Consider the following 16,837-nt stretch of genomic DNA (forward strand, 5'->3'; position numbering starts at 1 on the left):
CGACTGGAACACTATCTGGGGGAAACATAGGATGAGTCTATCTCAGCCGAGTATGCTGTACATTCATGAAATATATTAAAAGGGACACACAGATATAAGATTAAAAATAACTTGAGCTCTTCTTGCTCTGGGAAGTGAATAGTACATGAAGCTTTGGCCTCTGATACAACATGTGAGAACTCAAAACAAACATCCAAAAGTTGCCTGACAACCGGGACAATAGCCACAGCTGATCTGTGAACTGAATCCAAGCCAAACAGACTGTAGAATTTTGGGCCACACCCTGTGAGTGTGAGATTATGAGCTCTGACATTGGATCACCCCAAGTGCATAGAAAAAACTCCACAGAAGGCATGAAGTTGAATTTCCGGGACTATAAGGCAACTACTTTCATTGCTTTGCAAACTCCAGTTTTCCAGTTTTCTTTTCTCTTTCTGGGTTGATAATTATTTTGTGGGCAAAAGGAAAAGAGCAAGTCAGATAGCTTAGTTTAGTCATCAAAGAGTAGAAAAGCAGCTTTTTTTCCTGAAGTTGTTTTTGTGCCTCTAGCGTTCCCAGTTGCTTTTCTTATTGCATGAAATAATTCCAATTTTGCCTGACTTTGCCCAAGATAAAGCAAAATAGAGAAGTCAGATCTGGGAAACAAAACCTATTTTCATCTTCCTGTCCTCCTCTAGAAAAGGTTTGTCTGGCCAGGATTTATTTAAGGATTAAGTCAAGCAATTTCAGCACAAAAGAAGCAATACAGTGAACAATGAGGCAGACTGACCGCCCTTGACAAGCTGTGTGGCCTTGAGTCTTACCCTGCCTGGAACAGTTCCCTCATCTGTAAGCTGTCAGACTTGAGAATTCTGTAGTTCTGCAACTTCAACACTATATACTATAACTACGTGAAGATTATTAAATAATGTATTCAATGAGCCATGTTCAAATGGGAAACAGGGATAGAGCCTCAGGAGTCCCACAGACCTGGGGTCTAATTCTAGCTGTGTCACTTCAGGCAAGTGGCTTAACATTTCCACACTTGAGTTTTTAACTTGTTAAATGAGTATAAAAACAGTGAGGATTAAATGACAGCATGTTTATAAAGCACGTGGCTCAGTGCCAGCACATAGTAAATCAATAAACATCAGTGATTTTTATTATTTTATGAACACGAATAGCCTCAGAAGTTCCTCTTTCCTCAAAATGGCAGAGCAGTTCTGTGGTGACCATTGCTTTGAGAAGTTACACATTAATGACTTTATCTTTATTTAAAAAGGACAACATTATTTTATATTGTGGTATCTTCCTTGGATTCATATGCATAGCTTGTTTCGATCCATGTTCTAGTCAACATAGCAACAGGAACCTTGGAAGCAAGAGCACAGGTTTGTACAAATCCTAAAAGAGTATGAATTCATTAAAGCATAGATGGTTAGTGAGGATATGATCACTGTACAAGAATAAAAAATTCTGAGCTCTGCTAAACTGCATCAGAGCCTTTCAGCAAGGCTCCTGCAGTGCTTTCAAACTCATGCCTTACGTACAGACTAGTGGAGAGTGAGAGAACACGAGAACTTTTCTGTGTCTTTGTGTTATAAGACCAACTGCCAACCTCAAAATGTCTCTGACAGAAAGCAGGGGGTAACTTTAGTGAGGAAATGTTGGGATAGAGCCAGTTGTGGGAGGCTGAGATTCGGGCCTGTCACCTGATCATTCCTGCAAATGACTTCTCAGAAAAGTAGGTTCTTGATAAGAAGGTTTAAATGATGGGAATTATAACAAAGTTCCCTGTCTGAGATTTGAACCACTGGTTCAAATAATCAAAATGAAAATGTGAAAATGTGGAGTGAAATAAAATGTCATTCTGGAAACCATATAAGGAAAAGATTCACAAATGTTTACTTACAACAAGTGTAACCTTTGTAAATATTAAATAGGTAGTGTTGTGTGTGGATAGGAGAATGGCTCTGTAGCCAGACCACTCCATTTCCAGCCCTGCTGGAATTGGGTGATCTTGAGCAAATTCCTCTAACTGTTCTGACCTCAGTTTCCCCATCTGTAAAATGGAAATAATAATAGCATGTTCCACTACATTTCACTTTAAGTTGATTTAAAAATATGAGCATAAGAGGCGGAGCCAAGATGGCGGTGTGAGCAGAGCAGTGGAAATCTCCTCCCAAAAACACATAGAGCTATGAAAATATAACAAAGAAAAATCTTCCAAAAATAGAGACCACAGGACACAGGACAACATCCAGACCACATCCACACCTGCAAGAACCCAGCGCCTTGTGAAGGGAGTAAGATACAAGCCCCGGCTGGGAGGGACCCAAGCGCCCCTCCCCCCGGCTCCCGGCGGGTAGAAAGAAACCAGAGCGGTTTTTTTTTTTTTTTTTCGGCGAGTGCTTTTTGGAAGCCTTAAAGGGACAGGGACCCCATTGCTAGGGAGGCAGGGTGGCGGGACCAGGGCGCGGGTGCCTGGGACCAGCGCCTGAGGACAAAGAATATCCCGCGTTTTTCCCTGCGGGACCGGTGGGCGGGTGCCTGAGACCAGCACCTGAGGACGGAGGAAATCGGGCGTTTTTCCCCTTTTTTTTTTCTCTTTTTGGCAAGTGCTTTTTGGAAGCCTTAAAGGGACAGGGACCCTGGTGCTAGGGAGGCAGGGCGGCGGGACTGGTGAGCGGGTGCCTGGGACCGGCGCCTGAGGACAAAGAATATCGCGCGTTTTTCCCTGCGGGACCAGTGGGCGGGTGCTTTTTGGAAGCCTTGAAGGGACAGAGACCCTGGTACTAGGGAGGCAGGGCAGCAGGACCAGTGAGTGGGTGCCTGGGACCGGCGCCTGAGGACAAAAAAAAAAAAATCAAGTGTTTTTTCCTTTTTTTTTTTTTTTTTTTTTCTGTTCCCTCTCTAATTGTTGCTGTTGTTGTTTTGGTTTGGAGAGTGCTTTTTGGAAGTCTTAAAGGGGCAGGACAGGTCACTTAGACCAGAGGCAGGGAATCTGGGGATCTCTGGGCACTCTAACCCCCTGGGCAGCAGGAAGCACAGAGGCCCCTTACAGAGATAAATAGCCTCCCAGACGCTCCCCCTCCAATGGGGATCCACCATTTTGGAGGAGCAGCCCCAGCCAGGCCACGCACACAGCAACAGTGGAGATAAACCCCATAGCAAACGGGCAGGAAGCAGATGCCCGGTCTGCACACAGCTGCCCAGCACAAGCCACTAGAGGTCGCTATTCTCCCAGGGGAGGAAGGCCACAAACCAACAAGAAGGGAAGCTCTTCCAGCGGTCACTTGTACCAGCTCTGCAAACTATCTCTATCACCATGAAAAGACAAAACTACAGGCAGACAAAGATGACAGAGACAACACCTGAGAAGGAGACAGACCTAACCAGTCCTCCTGAAAAAGAATTCAAAATAAAAATCATGAACATGCTGACAGAGATGCAGAGAAAAATGCAAGAGCAATGGGATGAGATGCAGAGAAAAATGCAAGAGCAGTGGGATGCAGTCCGGAGGGAGATCACAGATGTCAGGAAGGAGATCACAGAAGTAAAACAATCCCTGGAAGGTTTTATAAGCAGAATGGATAAGATGCAAGAGGCCATTGAAGGAATAGAAGCCAGAGAACAGGAACGTATAGAAGCTGACATACAGAGAGATAAAAGGATCTCCAGGAATGAAACAACACTAACAGAACTATGTGACCAAGCCAAAAGGAATAATATTCGTATTATAGGGATACCAGAAGAAGAAGAAAGAGGAAAAGGGATAGAAAGTCTCTTTGAAGAAATAATTGCTGAAAACTTCCCCAAACTGGGGGAGGAAATAATCGAACAGACCATGGAAATACACAGAACCCCGAACAGAAAGGATCCAAGGAGAACAACATCAAGACACATAGTAATTAAAATGGCAAGGATCAAGGACAAGGAAAGAGTTTTAAAGGCAGCTAGAGAGAAAAAGGTCACCTATAAAGGAAAACCCATCAGGCTAACATCAGACTTCTCGACAGAAACCCTACAGGCCAGAAGAGAATGGCATGATATACTTAATGCAATGAAACAGAAGGGCCTTGAACCAAGGATACTGTATCCAGCACGACTATCATTTAAATATGATGGCGGGATTAAACAATTCCCAGACAAGCAAAAGCTGAGGGAATTTGCTTCCCACAAACCACATCTACAGGGCATCCTACAGGGACTGCTCTAAATGGGAGAACCCCTAAAAAGAGCACAGAACAAAACACACAACATATGAAGAATGGAGGAGGAATAAGAAGGGAGAGAAGTAAAGAATCTCCAGACAGTGTATATAACAGCTCAATAAGCGAGCTAAGTTAGGCAGTAAGATACTAAAGAAGCTAACCTTGAACCTTTGGTAACCACGAATCTAAAGCCTGCAATGGCAAGAAGTACATATCTCTCAATAGTCACCCTAAATGTAAATGGACTTAATACACCAATCAAAAGACACAGAGTAACAGAATGGACAAAAAAGCAAGACCCATCTATATGCTGCTTACAAGAAACTCACCTTAAACCCAAAGATAAGCATAGACTAAAAGTCAAGGGATGGAAAAACATATTTCAGGCAAACAACAGTGAGAAGAAAACAGGGGTTGCAGTACTAATATCAGACAAAATAGACTTCAAAACAAAGAAAGTAACAAGAGATAAAGAAGGACACTACATAATGATAAAGGGCTCAGTCCAACAAGAGGATATAACCATTCTAAATATATATGCACCCAATACAGGAGCACCAGCATATGTGAAGCAAATACTAACAGAACTAAAGAGGGAAATAGACTGCAATGCATTCATTTTAGGAGACTTCAACACACCACTCACCCCGAAGGATAGATCCACCGGGCAGAAAATACGTAAGGACACAGAGGCACTGAACAACACCCTAGAACAGATGGACCTAATAGACATCTATAGAACTCTACATCCAAAAGCAACAGGATATACATTCTTCTCAAGTGCACATGGAACATTCTCCAGAATAGACCACATACTAGCTCACAAAAAGAGCCTCAGTAAACTCCAAAATATTGAAATTCTACCAACCAATTTTTGAGACCACAAAGGTATAAAAGTAGAAATAAATTCTACAAAGAAAACAAAAAGGCTCACAAACACATGGAGGCTTAACAACATGCTACTACATAATCAATGGATCAATGAACAAATCAAAATAGAGATCAAGGAATATATACAAACACATGACAACAACAACACTAAGCCCCAACTTCTGTGGGATGCAGCGAAAGCAGTCTTAAGAGGAAAGTATATAGCAATCCAGGAACACTTGAAGAAGGAAGAACAATCCCAAATGAATAGTCTAACATCACAACTATCGAAACTGGAAAAAGAAGAACAAATGAGGCCTAAAGTCAGCAGAAGGAGGGACATACTAAAGATCAGAGAAGAAATAAACAAAATTGAGAAGAATAAAACAATAGCAAAAATCAACGAAACCAAGAGCTGGTTCTTTGAGAAAATAAACAAAATAGATAAGCCTCTAGCCCAACTTATTAAGAGAAAAAGAGAATCAACACAAATCAACATAATCAGAAATGAGAATGGAAAAATCACGACAGACCCCACAGAAATACAAAGAATTATTAAAGACTACTATGAAAACCTATATGCCAACAAGCTGGAAAACCTAGAAGAAAAGGACAACTTCCTAGAAAAATACAACCTCCCAAGACTGACCAAGGAAGAAACACAAAAGTTAAACAAACCAATTAGGAGCAAAGAAATTGAAACGGTAATCAAAAAACTACCCAAGAACAAAACCCCGGGGCCGGACGGATTTACCTCGGAATTTTATCAGACACACAGAGAATACATAATACCCATTCTCCTTAAAGTGTTCCAAAAAATAGAAGAAGAGGGAATACTCCCAAACTCATTCTATGAAGCCAACATCACCCTAATACCAAAACCAGGCAAAGACCCCACCAAAAAAGAAAATTATAGACCAATATCCCTGATGAATGTAGATGCAAAAATACTCAATAAAATATTAGCAAACAGAATTCAACAGTATATCAAAAGGATCATACACCATGACCAAGTGGGATTCATCCCAGGGATGCAAGGATGGTACAACATTTGAAAATTCATCAACATCAAACACCACATCAACAAAAAGAAAGACAAAAACCACATGATCATCTCCATAGATGCTGAAAAAGCATTTGACAAAATTCAACATCCATTCATGATAAAAACTCTCAGCAAAATGGGAATAGAGGGGGGGAGAGCCAAGATGGCGGCGTGAGTAGAGCAGTGGAAATCTCCTCCCAAAAACACATAGAGCTATGAAAATATAACAAAGAAAAATCTTCCTAAAATAGAGACCACAGGACACAGGACAACATCCAGACCACATCCACACCTGCAAGAACCCAGCGCCTTGTGAAGGGGGTAAGATACAAGCCCCAGCCCGGCGGGACCCGAGCGCCCCTCCCCCCGGCTCCCGGCGGGTGGAGAGAAACCGGAGCAGTTTTTTTTTTTGGCGAGCGCTTTTTGGAAGCCTTAAAGGGACGGGCCCCCGTTGCTGGGGAGGCAGGGTGGCGGGACCGGTGAGGAGGTGCCTGGGAACAGCGCCGGAGGACAAAGAATATCCCGCGTTTCTCCCTGCAAGACCTGGGGGCGGGTGCCTGAGACCAGTGCCTGAGGACGGAGGAGGTCGCGCGTTTTTCCCCTTTTTTTTTTTTTTTTTCTCTTTTTGGCAAGCGCTTTTTGGAAGCCTTGAAGGGACGGGGACCCCAGTGCTAGGGAGGCACGGTGGCGGGACTGGTGAGCGGGTGGCTGGGACCGGCGCCTGAGGACAAAGAATATCCCCCGTTTTTCCCTGCGGGACCGGTGGGCGGGTGCCTGAGACCGGCACTTGAGGACAGAGGAAATCGCGCGTTTTTTCCCCTTTTTTTTTTTCTCTTTTCTGCGAGTGCTTTTTGGAAGCCTAAAAGGGACAGGGACCCCGGTGCTAGGGAGGCAGGGCGGCGGGACAGGTGAGCGGGTGCCTGGGACCGGCAACTGAGGACAAAGAATATCCCACATTTTTCCCTGTGGGACCGGTGGGTGGGTGCCTGAGACCAGCACCTGAGGACGGAAGAAATCGCGCGTTTTTCCCCTTTTTTTTCTCTCTTTTTGCCAAGTGCTTTTTGGAAGCCTTGAAGGGACAGGGACCCCGGTGCTAGGGAGGCAGGGCGGCAGGACTGGTGAGCGGGTGCGTGGGACCAGTGCCTGAGGACAAAGAATATTGAGCGTTCCTTCCCTGCGGGACCGGTGGGTGGGTGCTTTTTGGAAGCCTTGAAAGGACAGGGACCCTGGTGCTAGGGAGACAGGGCAGCAGGACCAGTGCGCGGGTGCCTGGGACCGGCACCTGAGGAAAAAAAAAAAAATCGCGTGTTTTTTCTTTTTTTTTTCCTTTCTGTTCCCTCTCTCATTGTTGCTGTTGTTGTTTTGGTTTGGAGAGTGCTTTTTGGAAATCTTAAAGGGGCAGGACAGGTCACTTAGACCAGAAGCAGGGAATCTGGGGATCTCTGGGCACTCTAACCCCCTGGGCAGCAGGGAGCACAGAGGCCCCTTACGGAGATAAATAGTCTCCTGGCTGCTCCCCCTCTAACGGGGCTCCACCATTTTGGAGGAACAGCCCCAGCCAGGCCAAGCCCACAGCAACAGTGGAGATAAACCCCAAAGCAACTGGGCAGGAAGCAGAAGCCCTGTCTGCGCACAGCTGCCCAGCACAAGCCACTAGAGGTCGCTATTCTCCCAGGAAAAGGCTACAAACCAACAAGAAGGGAAGCTCTTCCAGCGGTCACTTGTACCAGCTCTGCAGACTATCTCTATCACCATGAAAAGGCAAAACTACAGGCAGACAAAGATCACAGAGACAACACCTGAGAAGGAGACAGACCTAACTAGTCCTCCTGAAAAAGAATTCAAAATAAAAATCATGAACATGCTGACAGAGATGCAGAAAAAAATGCAAGAGCAATGGGATGAGATGCAGAGAAAAATGCAAGAGCAGTGGGATGAGATGCAGAGAAAAATGCAAGAGCAGTGGGATGAAGTCCGGAAGGAGATCACAGATGTCAGGAAAGAGATCACAGAAGTGAAACAATCCCTGGAAGGATTTATAAGCAGAATGGATAAGATGCAAGAGGCCATTGAAGGAATAGAAGCCAGAGAACAGGAACGTATAGAAGCTGACATAGAGAGAGATAAAAGGATCTCCAGGAATGAAACAACACTAAGAGAAATATGTGACCAATACAAAAGGAAAAACATTCGTATTATAGGGATACCAGAAGAGGAAGAAAGAGGAAAAGGGATAGAAAGGGTCTTTGAAGAAATAATTGCTGAAAACTTCCCCAAACTGGGGGAGGAAATAATCGAACAGACCATGGAATTATACAGAACCCCCAACAGAAAGGATCCAAGGAGGACAACACCAAGACACATAATAATTAAAATGGCAAGGATCAAGGACAAGGAAAGAGTTTTAAAGGCAGCTAGAGAGAAAAAGGTCACCTATAAAGGAAAACCAATCAGGCTAACATCAGACTTCTCAACAGAAACCCTACAGGCCAGAAGAGAATGGCATGATATACTTAATGCAATGAAACAGAAGGGCCTTGAACCAAGGATACTGTATCCAGCACGACTATCATTTAAATATGATGGTGGGATCAAACAATTCCCAGACAAGCAAAAGCTGAGGGAATTTGCTTCCCACAAACCACCTCTACAGGGCATCCTACAGGGACTGCTCTAGATGGGAGCACCCCTAAAAAGAGCACAGAACAAAACACACAACATATGAAGAAGGGAGGAGGAGGAATAAGAAGGGAGAGAAGAAAAGACTCTCCAGACAGTGTATATAACAGCTCAATAAGCGAGCTAAGTTAGGCAGTAAGATACTAAAGAAGCTAACCTTGAACCTTTGGTAACCACGAATCTAAAGCCTGCAATGGCAATAAGTACATATCTTTCAATAGTCACCCTAAATGTAAATGGACTTAATGCACCAATCAAAAGACATAGAGTAATAGAATGGATAAAAAAGCAAGACCCATCTATATGCTGCTTACAAGAAACTCACCTTAAACCCAAAGATAAGCATAGACTAAAAGTCAAGGGATGGAAAAACATATTTCAGGCAAACAACAGTGAGAAGAAAGCAGGGGTTGCAGTACTAATATCAGACAAAATAGACTTCAAAACAAAGAAAGTAACAAGAGATAAAGAAGGCCACTACATAATGATAAAGGGCTTAGTCCAACAAGAGGATATAACCATTCTAAATATATATGCACCCAATACAGGAGCACCAGCATATGTGAAGCAAATACTAACAGAACTAAAGAGGGAAATAGACTGCAATGCATTCATTGTAGGAGACTTCAACACACCACTCACCCCAAAGGATAGATCCACCGGGCAGAAAATAAGTAAAGACACACAGGCACTGAACAACACACTAGAACAGATGGACCTAATAGACATCTATAGAACTTTACATCCAAAAGCAACAGGATATACATTCTTCTCAAGTGCACATGGAACATTCTCTAGAATAGACCACATACTAGCTCACAAAAAGAGCCTCAGTAAATTCCACAATATTGAAATTCTACCAACCAATTTTTCAGACCACAAAGGTATGAAAGTAGAAATAAATTCTACAAAGAAAACAAAAAGGCTCACAAACACATGGAGGCTTAACAACATGCTACTAAATAATCAATGGATCAATGAACAAATCAAAATAGAGATCAAGGAATATATAGAAACAAATGACAACAACAACACTAAGCCCCAACTTCTGTGGGATGCAGCGAAAGCAGTCTTAAGAGGAAAGTATATAGCAATCCAGGCACACTTGAAGAAGGAAGAACAATCCCAAATGAATAGTCTAACATCACAATTATTAAAACTGGAAAAAGAAGAACAAATGAGGCCTAAAGTCAGCAGAAGGAGGGACATAATAAAGATCAGAGAAGAAATAAACAAAATTGAGAAGAATAAAACAATAGCAAAAATCAACGAAACCAAGAGCTGGTTCTTTGAGAAAATAAACAAAATAGATAAGCCTCTAGCCCAACTTATTAAGAGAAAAAGAGAGTCAACACAAATCAACATAATCAGAAATGAGAATGGAAAAATCACGACAGACTCCACAGAAATACAAAGAATTATTAAAGACTACTATGAAAACCTATATGCCAACAAGCTGGAAAACCTAGAAGAAATGGACAACTTCCTAGAAAAATACAACCTCCCAAGACTGACCAAGGAAGAAACACAAAAGTTAAACAAACCAATTACAAGCAAAGAAATTGAAACAGTAATCAAAAAACTACCCAAGAACAAAACCCCGGGGCCGGACGGATTTACCTCGGAATTTTATCAGACACACAGAGAAGACATAATACCCATTCTCCTTAAAGTGTTCCACAAAATAGAAGAAGAGGGAATACTCCCAAACTCATTCTATGAAGCCAACATCACCCTAATACCAAAACCAGGCAAAGACCCCACCAAAAAAGAAAATTACAGACCAATATCCCTGATGAACGTAGATGCAAAAATACTCAATAAAATATTAGCAAACAGAATTCAACAGTATATCAAAAGGATCATACACCATGACCAAGTGGGGTTCATCCCAGGGATGCAAGGATGGTACAACATTCGAAAATCCATCAACATCATCCACCACATCAACAAAAAGAAAGACAAAAACCACATGATCATCTCCATAGATGCTGAAAAAGCATTTGACAAAATTCAACATCCATTCATGATAAAAACTCTCAGCAAAATGGGAATAGAGGGCAAGTACCTCAACATAATAAAGGCCATATATGATAAACCCACAGCCAGCATTATACTGAACAGCGAGAAGCTGAAAGCATTTCCACTGAGATCGGGAACCAGACAGGGATGCCCACTCTCCCCACTGTTATTTAACATAGTACTGGAGGTCCTAGCCACGGCAATCAGACAAAACAAAGAAATACAAGGAATCCAGATTGGTAAAGAAGAAGTTAAACTGTCACTATTTGCAGATGATATGATACTGTACATAAAAAACCCTAAAGACTCCACTCCAAAACTACTAGAACTGATATCGGAATACAGCAAAGTTGCAGGATACAAAATCAACACACAGAAATCTGTAGCTTTCCTATACACTAACAACGAATCAATAGAAAGAGAAATCAGGAAAACAATTCCATTCACCATTGCATCAAAAAGAATAAAATACCTAGGAATAAACCTAACCAAGGAAGTGAAAGACTTATACTCTGAAAACTACAAGTCACTCTTAAGAGAAATTAAAGGGGACACTAATAAATGGAAACTCATCCCATGCTCATGGCTAGGAAGAATTAATATCGTCAAAATGGCCATCCTGCCGAAAGCAATATACAAATTTGATGCAATCCCTCTCAAATTACCAGCAACATTCTTCAATGAATTGGAACAAATAATTCAAAAATTCATATGGAAACACCAAAGACCCCGAATAGCCAAAGCAATCCTGAAAAAGAAGAATAAAGTAGGGGGGATCTCACTCCCCAACTTCAAGCTCTACTACAAAGCCATAGTAATCAAGACAATTTGGTACTGGCACAAGAACAGAGCCACAGACCAGTGGAACAGATTAGAGACCCCAGAAATTAACCCAAACATATATGGTCAATTAATATTTGATAAAGGAGCCATGGACATACAATGGCAAAATGACAGTCTCTTCAACAGATGGTGCTGGCAAAACTGGACAGCTACATGTAGGAGAATGAAACTGGACCATTGTCTAACCCCATATACAAAGGTAAACTCAAAATGGATCAAAGACCTGAATGTAAGTCACGAAACCATTAAACTCTTGGAAAAAAACATAGGCAAAAACCTCTTAGACATAAACATGAGTGATCTCTTCTTGAACATATCTCCCCGGGCAAGGAAAACAACAGCAAAAATGAGCAAGTGGGACTACATTAAGCTGAAAAGCTTCTGTACAGCGAAAGACACCATCAATAGAACAAAAAGGAACCCTACAGTATGGGAGAATATATTTGAAAATGACAGATCTGATAAAGGCTTGACGTCCAGAATATATAAAGAGCTCACACGCCTCAACAAACAAAAAACAAATAACCCAATTAAAAAATGGGCAGAGGAACTGAACAGACAGTTCTCCAAAAAAGAAATACAGATGGCCAAGAGACACATGAAAAGATGCTCCACATCGCTAATTATCAGAGAAATGCAAATTAAAACTACAATGAGGTATCACCTCACACCAGTAAGGATAGCTGCCATCCAAAAGACAAACAACAACAAATGTTGGCGAGGCTGTGGAGAAAGGGGAACCCTCCTACACTGCTGGTGGGAATGTAAATTAGTTCAACCATTGTGGAAAGCAGTATGGAGGTGCATCAAAATGCTCAAAACAGACCTACCATTTGACCCAGGAATTCCACTCCTAGGAATTTACCCTAAGAACGCAGCAATCAAGTTTGAGAAAGACAGATGCACTCCTATGTTTATCGCAGCACTATTTACAATAGCCAAGAATTGGAAGCAACCTAAATGTCCATCTGTAGATGAATGGATAAAGAAGATGTGGTACATATACACAATGGAATACTACTCAGCCATAAGAAGTGGAAAAATCCAACCATTTGCAGCAACATGGATGGAGCTGGAGAGTATTATGCTCAGTGAAATAAGCCAAGCAGAGAAAGAGAAATACCAAATGATTTCACTCATCTGAGGAGTATAGGAACAAAGGAAAAACTGAAGGAACAAAACAGCAGCAGAATTACAGAACCCAAAAATGGACTAACAGGTACCAAAGGGAAAGGAACTGGGGAGGATGGGTGGGCAGGGAGGGATAAGGGGGGGGAAGAAGAAGGGGGGTATTAAGATTAGCATGCATGGGGGGGAGGGAGAAAGGGTAGGGTGGGCTGCACAACACAGAGAGGACAAGTAGTGACTCTACAACATTTTGCTAAGCTGATGGACAGTAACCGTAATGTGGTTGTTAGGGGGGACCTGATATAGGGGAGAGCATAGTAAACATAGTATTCTTCAGGTAAGTGTAGATTAAAAATTTAAAAAAAAAAAAAAGAAAGAAAGAAAGAAAAGGGGGATTACTCCTTAACAGGATAAAACTATTGGTAAATCAAAGATCAACGCATGCTTTAAATATCCTTAATGTTGATCACTTAAAGGGTGTCAGATGATCAGCTATGGAGGTACTCTTTTCTGATAATATTCCTTTCTCTTAATTAAAAAAAAAAAAAAAAGCAGTTACTGTGTGCTGACCTCCAATGAGTTCTGCACAGTGGTATAGAGGGCATGTCAAAGTGTGGGCAAAGGGTCTGTTTGTTTCTACGCAGAAGATCAAGGCCTAGCTTGGATACCCAGAAAATGAACTAAGATACGATATGAGGAGGAGCTTCCGGCATCAGCACTCTCTGGAGGACTCGTGCCGGGGGATGATCATCAAAAAGCCTCCACAGGGATCCGGACGATGCTGCGGTTGTGGCTGCATCCAGCCCACCATCTCCTGGACTTGCCATGAGAAGGAGGAGGGAGATGTCTAGGCTGGCATGTGCATACAGTGAGACAACGAATTTGACTGGATCTGTACTGTTGGAACTCAACCAGGAGTTGGGAGGGGTGCAAGTTGTAGCACCCCAAAATCTCATGACTATAGACTATCTATGGTTAAAAGAACATATGGGATGTGAACAGATCCCAGAAATGGGCTGCTTTAATTTGTCTGATGGTTCAAGTACAGTTGGAAAATATCCATCATATCATAGATAAATTTTCACAAATGCCTAGGGTGCCTAAATGGTTTTCTTGGCTTCACTGGAGATGGCTGGTGATTATAGATTTGCTTTGTTTATGTCACCGTATTCCTATTATGTCAATATGTGTGTGCAAATTAGTTAGTAGTTTAAAACCTATACATACTTAAGGTACTACACAAGAAGATATGTCAAAGAAATAATCAATCCTCCCAAGTTTCCTTCATATGCTACATCTATAGCTTTTCTTCTTCCTTCCTAATTACAAACTTTAAATAGAATTCGTGCCTCATATCGAATTTACCGAGTATCATAATTCCTCCAGGTGGTAAAGATACCTCGAGACAAGTGCTGGGCATAGAAGCCACAGGGCATAAATCTGCAAAGAAGTAAAAAGCTAACCTTTGCAAACAATATGGCTTCTCTCTCACTTACCAACTTTACATTTCCCTGTATGGCCCCGGAAGATGACTGGTTAGCCAGAGACGGGTAAGATTCCTCAAGGGAGGAACAACCTAAGACAGGCACAGTCGCAGGGGGGCCATCAGGTGAGAATTTGGGGATCAACAGAGGTGAGGCTCAGAACCTCACCCCCCCTGCTTTGAGAGAAATCTTCTGCATCCGTGGATGTCTTGCTGCCCTTGTCTAGCCTGGATTAATACTTAGTCCATAGGCACACACCTGATCATCTGATCATCTACATTTGCCTTCTTACAGCACTAAACTATGTTTTCTACCTTTATCTTGCATCTACCTACCACTTCAGCATTTTATTAAAAATAAAAATAATAATAATAATAGGAGAAATGTGGGATCAACATATAAATCAAGTACAAAAATCAAATGAATATTCATATTTGACCTGATGGTTTATAGGTCATATTGCATGATCAAAACCGAAAGTTTCTGTGATGACTGCCCTTGTACTGTTCACCATGTAAGAATTTATTCACTCTGTAAGAATTCGTTCACCATGTAAGAACTTGTTCGTTATGCTTCAGAAGATTGGAGACTGACGAGAATTAGGCTTGAGATGGATTAATGATTGTACATTGAGCATTGACCCCCCTATACTGAATTTTATTGTTGTTAACAACCATTTGATCAATAAATATGAGAGATGCCCTCTCAAAAAAAAAAAAAAAAAAAAAAAAAATGGGAATAGAGGGCAAGTACCTCAACATAATAAAGGCCATATATGATAAACCCACAGCCAGCATTATACTGAACAGCAAGAAGCTGAAAGCATTTCCTCTGAGATCGGGAACCAGACAGGGATGCCCACTCTCCCCACTGTTATTTAACATAGTACTGGAGGTCCTAGTCACGGCAATCAGACAAAACAAAGAAATACAAGGAATCCAGATTGGTAAAGAAGAAGTTAAACTGTCACTATTTGCAGATGATATGATACTGTACATAAAAAACCCTAAAGACTCCACTCCAAAACTACTAGAACTGATATCGGAATACAGCAAAGTTGCAGGATACAAAATTAACACACAGAAATCTGTAGCTTTCCTATACACTAACAATGAATCAATAGAAAGAGAAATCAGGAAAACAATTCCATTCACCATTGCATCAAAAAGAATAAAATACCTAGGAATAAACCTAACCAAAGAAGTGAAAGACTTATACTCTGAAAACTACAAGTCACTCTTAAGAGAAATTAAAGGGGACACTAATAAATGGAAACTCATCCCATGCTCATGGCTAGGAAGAATTAATATCGTCAAAATGGCCATCCTGCCCAAAGCAATATACAGATTTGATGCAATCCCTCTCAAATTACCAGCAACATTCTTCAATGAATTGGAACAAATAATTCAAAAATTCATATGGAAACACCAAAGACCCCGAATAGCCAAAGCAATCCTGAAAAAGAAGAATAAAGTAGGGGGGATCTCACTCCCCCGCAACTTCAAGCTCTACTACAAAGCCATAGTAATCAAGACAATTTGGTACTGGCACAAGAACAGAGCCACAGACCAGTGGAACAGATTAGAGACTCCAGGCATTAACCCAAAGATATATGGTCAATTAATATTTGATAAAGGAGCCATGGACATACAATGGCAAAATAACAGTCCCTTCAACAGATGGTGCTGGCAAAACTGGACAGCTACATGTAGGAGAATGAAACTGGACCATTGTCTAACCCCATATACAAAGGTAAACTCAAAATGGATCAAAGACCTAAATGTAAGTCATGAAACCATTAAACTCTTGGAAAAAAACATAGGCAAAAACCTCTTAGACATAAACATGAGTGACCTCTTCTTGAACATATCTCCCCGGGCAAGGAAAACAACAGCAAAAATGAGCAAGTGGGACTACATTAAGCTGAAAAGCTGTACAGTGAAAGACACCATCAATAGAACAAAAAGGAACCCTACAGTATAGGAGAATATATTTGAAAATGACACATCCGATAAAGGCTTGACGTCCAGAATATATAAAGAGCTTACACACCTCAACAAACAAAAAACAAATTACCCAATTAAAAAATGGGCAGAGGAACTGAACAGTTCTCTAAAAAAGAAATACAGATGGCCAAGAGACACATGAAAAGATGCTCCACATCGCTAATTATCAGAGAAATGCAAATTAAAACTACAATGAGGTATCACCTCACACCAGTAAGGATGGCTGCCATCCAAAAGACAAACAACAACAAATGTTGGCGAGGCTGTGGAGAAAGGGGAACCCTCCTACACTGCTGGTGGGAATGTAAATTAGTTCAACCATTGTGGAAAGCAGTATGGAGGTTCATCAAAATGCTCAAAACAGACCTACCATTTGACCCAGGAATTCCACTCCTAGGAATTTACCCTAAGAACGCAGCAATCAAGTGTGAGAAAGACAGATGCACCCCTATGTTTATTGCAGCACTATTTACAATAGCCAAGAATTGGAAGCAACCTAAATGTCCATCTGTAGATGAATGGATAAAGAAGATGTGGTACATGTACACAATGGAATACTACTCAGCC

The 16,837-nt window shown here is 41.6% G+C and overlaps 1 protein-coding gene across 12 annotated transcripts in view; it reads right to left on the reverse strand.

Moving 5' to 3' along the window:
• The window catches only part of CAST (calpastatin), a 130,195-nt gene that overhangs the window by 60,720 nt on the left and 52,638 nt on the right, over positions 1-16,837 (reverse strand). The window lies entirely within an intron of this gene.

This window comes from Manis javanica, chromosome 1 (genome assembly GCF_040802235.1).
Source record: "Manis javanica isolate MJ-LG chromosome 1, MJ_LKY, whole genome shotgun sequence".
Taxonomy (NCBI): Eukaryota; Metazoa; Chordata; class Mammalia; order Pholidota; family Manidae; genus Manis; species Manis javanica.